The sequence below is a fragment of the Cyprinus carpio genome, chromosome B4, assembly GCF_018340385.1.
Source record: "Cyprinus carpio isolate SPL01 chromosome B4, ASM1834038v1, whole genome shotgun sequence".
Classification (NCBI taxonomy): Eukaryota; Metazoa; Chordata; class Actinopteri; order Cypriniformes; family Cyprinidae; genus Cyprinus; species Cyprinus carpio.
In genome coordinates this window covers 22,280,552-22,285,684 of record NC_056600.1, presented here as the reverse complement: position 1 = coordinate 22,285,684, position 5,133 = coordinate 22,280,552, and the positions used below count along the sequence as shown (strand labels likewise).

Sequence of the window (5,133 nt, the reverse complement as noted above, 5' to 3'; positions counted from 1 at the left end):
AGTTCCAAGAGACCTTTTCCGGGGTAATTTGAGCTATTTGTACACAACTGAAGCTAATGCCTTGGCATTGAAGCATATGCAAAACTAGTCGCCTTGAAGGCTAGTGGTTAGCGCATAGCATTTCTGTGTGTTTAATGCAGTGTGTTTTTGAAGTATTTGAAGTGTTGAAGTGACTTTACATCTGTTACATCTGAACTTTAACTCACTCTCACCTCATTCTTTCTCTCTTTTACATTTATTAATCTCTCTCTTCTCCTCTCCTCCCGCTGAAAAGAACATTGACTGATGCAAACTTAAACATTAGCTTGTTTACTCTTATCAGTTGAAACGCTGTTGTTTTATTAATGATTAATGATGGTTCTCATCCTCATTACTTTAATGTTACATTGTGATTAATTCAGCTATAACTGCTTTTATAATTTTAATGACATCAGCAGATATTATTAATCTAATTAATTATGGTTTTGAAATTTTGATTTCATTTCATAATTAATTACAGATTTTGAATTTTTATTTAATTTCATAAATTAAGTTCAGTTCCTGCTTTCACATAGCAACAATATTTGCTGATAATTGAATTATAATTGCTTTTATAATCTCATGACAACATTAGAGATTTTAATCCTTGAACTGTCAATATTGCTCAGAAATGTTAATTTATTCCATAGTTAAACAGAGTTTAGGCTACCCTGTTTCAAGATACTTATTAAGTTAATCTGAATTGCTCTTAGCAATTTTAAGGATAACATAATTTAATTTTAAACAGGAAATACTTTTCTAAGTTGAAATTTGAATTTCATTTGCAATTAAGTTTTGGTTCTACCGGTTAGGCCTTATTTTCTCTCTCCGTCAGTTATTTAATTAACTCAACCCAAATTTTCATAGGTTTCCCCATTTGGCTTAAGCCTGTCAGTGGCAAACCCCAAAAGAAAATTTAGGGTTTTCCTCAATACTTAGGTTAAGTAGTGTTATCCTGCTAACACAGCAACACCAACCCCTAGGTGTATCGACTCAACAGCCCCACCACTTTGTCATTTTTCCTAACATTGGGAGCAAAACATTTCTTCTTCTGACTCTCAGCTGTCTTCTTCTGATTTGACTACTGTTGCCGTTTTGGGTTTGTACCTGTGAGAATCATAAAAGCAGAGAACTTAAGAAACATTTAACGAAATTTTGTGAAACTTGAACACTTCGTTTCAAAATTGTCTGACTCTCATCCTACCTTACCTTCTCACCCTGGGATCCTACCCGCCTAAGGCTAAAGTAGGCCAACAAAGGAACCTATAGGTGTCCGCCAAATATTGAACACGCAGCTAGAAAAGCTCTGATTGGTGTTTTTTTGTCAATCCTACCAGCTGAGAAACCAATACTGTCATTGCTATTGTTTTTCATCCGCCCTGGAAGAATTTTAATAGCAATCACAGTCCTGGTATTTAGAAATCCCCATTACCAAAGCCCTGTCTAGAAGCATCCTTCTAAATCAAACTTAACAAAAATAAAATTAATAAATAAAAAAAAAGAAGAAAGAAAATTTTATTGTACTCATTCTGTAACCAGAAAAAACCATTGGCTCTAATCTTTCCTTACAAAAAAACCTTTCTTTTTATAGGAAAAGTGGAAACAGCCAAATATTATTCTGTTCATACCACAAATTATAACCACTCTTTTCTCCCTCTGTTCTCTAGCTGTGCTACCTGTGTGTGCTTCTTAATTTTCCCCACAGAGACTACAAATTAGAAGCACGCCCACCAGAGATTCACAGTTGCTGAGAACTACACTCACCTGCCCATTACACACTCAACATCAACCCACATTGCACATTTACACCTCTGTTTTGTCTTGTTTTGTTTTCTCCTCTTCAAGGTCTGTGTCAGTCTAGATTCTAGATCTCCCTCACTGCGTCAAAACATGTCTCGCACAACAGACCCTGTTGGCCACTGGGAGGACCTCGAAACTTGGCTAAGTGTCGCAACAGACAGCCTCCTACCTAAGGCTGCTGAAACACTGAAGCATCAGACACAGGACCAGCTGGATGAAAACATAACAAGCCTCACAAGACAAGATCCAAGTCAGAGCTACAGTCACAAAGAACTAGCCAAGATCACCGGCTCCTTAAGCCACACACTCATCGCCACCCTCAAGCTGAGAGAAAGGCACAACTCCCATCTCCAGCAGGAGCTAACACGTGCACAACAACGCGTCGAAAAGCTAGAACTGGAGGCTCAGGAATGACGGGAAGGACCCAATGAAGTGGAACAAGGCGCAGAGGAGGAGATAACCCAGCTAAAAGAGACACTAGTAGCTACTACAAAAAAAATGGAACAAGTCAAGGAAGACTACGCTGATCTCTCCAACAAGCTACAGTATGCGGAACAGCTCCTGGAAAAGGCCAAGGCCGACTTCAGAGACAAGAACAGCAGAATTAAAGCCCTTGAAACTCACCTGGGTGAGTCAAGAAATGAGATCAGCCGCCTAACACGACAGCTGGACTACATCAAAGAGGAGTCAGACAGCTTCAGAGAAGAACTCAGACATGCCTAAGAGCTGCATTCTGAACCACCAGGAACGCGACGGGCACCAGTCTCACCCCTGCCAAGCAGGCCCGGGTCCCCTGTTCCTGGACTGACACATGATCAAAAGGGGGAGGGGGCAGTGCTGAAACACCCACCTGCTCCCCTCGAAGAACTTTATGTCACGACAAAGCAAAAAGAAACTGCTCCAGCCAGCCACAGATCATCACATGGTCTGGACCTCAAGGACCTCGACAAACTCGCCAGGAACATTGGAAAATTTACCCCAAATGTGCCAGGCAGTCAAGAGATCAAAGGATATCTGCAAGATGTCGACTTTCATCTGGAAATGAATCCCAGTGCCACCGACAAAGATAGACTTTATTTGATCCGAGCAACATCCAGCTCAGAGGTTCGCAGTTTCCTGGACCGACAGCTGGCCCACACAAAGACTGATTACCACCTGCTCAGAGAAGCCCTCATCAAAGAGTTTGCTGACCCTGAGTCGGAACAAGGACTAGTGGCTGCCCTGGAGATGAAACAAGGTCATCAGGAATCTTCTCAATTGTTCTACAGCTGGCTCAGACAAGCGTACTTCGGGACTCGCAATGAACAGAATATGGAGGAAGACATAAATTTTAAAACTCTCCTTCTGAGAAATCTTCACCGTGGAGTAAGCCACCATCTTGGTCCTTGCATGTCCACGCACAATGAGTGCTCAACAACTGTGAGACTTGGCACAAAAGGCCTACTGTAAACAGAAGATGGCTTCAGAAAAGAGCATCAAAACCATGGCAGTTCTGGACTTCAACACTCAGAGTCAGGGGCTGGCCCTAGAGGGCGCCCAATGTCAAGATCATGCCAAGCCAACACCCAAAGAGTGGAATGCATCCTCATCCAACAGAGAACGGGACTCCCATGTGGGTACCCGACCTAAACGAAGGAACAATCACTGGGATGGACCGCATGGACGACAACACTCACCTGGACATCACTGGGAAAACTCATGGGACCAATCAAGACCTCATGAGAGACATTGGGAAAGATCGTGGAACCAGGCAAGCTCATTTGGAAACTCAATAGGAAAAAGCTCATGGGAATTCAATGTAGCCTCCAAGGTAAAATGACAAACACACCCTGGAGCAACCAGCCCAAGGAATCGACAAAAAAACTCACAAAGATTCCAAGCTTATCGAGCCCAAACTGAATCCATGCAAGAACAAAAGACTTCACCGTGCTTTGACTCACAAGAACTGATGATGATGATGATGATGATGAAAGAGTTCTTCCAACAAAAGGAGGAGGACCGGAAGTGGGAAAAGAAAGAGAAACCAGATTCAGCCTGACTATCAGCCGGACGAGAAGACAGCGACCACCTGACCCAACAAACCACAGAGAACAGCACTCCTTCACCTTACTCTTAGAGAACTGTAACTACCCTAACTTCAGATGGACAAGAAATCCTACCTGAAAACCCAGCAACAGAGTTAGTCCCTAACTCAACACCTGATGCTCCAGATCACAGCAGCGTCCAGCAAACCCCTGCTGATGAAACCTCTCAAGCCCCTGAAAGTGCTGTCTTGGCTGTCTGCCACACCTCCAAAGAAAACCAGATCAGTCCTGACATCCTACCTGTTTCCTCCCAGACTCCAGTCCCTCAGCTCTTAGGTGACCTCATTGAGAACGGTATAGCAAGAAAGTTTTACCTCTCCATCATCATTGAACGCCACATCAAAGTCGAAGCCCTTCTCGTCACAGAAGCCGGCATCACTCTAATGTCGACCGAACTCCTTGAAGAAGTCCAAGAAAGAACAAAGAGGTCTAATAGCACCCTCAAACTTCAAAGGTGTGAGCTGAGCCTCCACGCATATTCCAACACAGGCCTACAACTAAAACATGTTGCCCCAATTCACCTAACCGTGGGACCAATGAATCTCATCCACCCAGTGTACGTTTCACCACTCAACACACATCCACTCCTCATTGGGAAAGACCTGCTCAATCGCTTTGAACATTTAATAGACTTCAAGCACCTGAAGATCTGGACTCAAGTCCGCAAGCCTCTGCCTTTCCAGTCAGTAAACCCCAACGAGACGCAGTGTCAAGCAACAGACACTGCCCCCCATTCACTGACTGACAATGCAAGGTCAAAGCAAAAAGCAAGCTCAACTCCAAGCATCAAGAACCAAGACCCTTTCCTCTGCTCATTGCAAGCGTCTGACTCAGACTCAGGTTCTCTTCGAATCAAGACTGCCATAAACGTCCAAGACACACCAGTGTCTGATGCAGCACTAGCCCTGTGGACTGAAAACTCTGATATCAGCTTAAAGCTCTTCAAAACTTCGAAGCAGAGATGTCAGAGCCTACCACACGTCTCAAAGCACAGCCGCTTCCCTCTCAGTCCATGGTCAACAACCATAGCTACCTCCAAGATGGTTTGCACTGTAGACCTACGATGGAACAACAGACTTCTAAGTTCTATGCTGTCTCAACACAGCCTGCAACAGAATCACCTGCACAGGTGACCATCAAGGCCCAGAGTCCCTCAAATGACTCAATAGAGGAACCTTACGCCGGGTTCAATGCACAAGTCCAACAAATCCTGAGCGAGGCAGATGCCCTC

General features: G+C 43.8%; 1 pseudogene; it reads left to right on the top strand.

Annotated features, from left to right (window-relative positions):
- Positions 1–1,670: 1,670 nt before the first annotated feature.
- On the top strand, positions 1,671–4,572 carry LOC109060956 (annotated as a pseudogene).
- Positions 4,573–5,133: the final 561 nt, after the last annotated feature.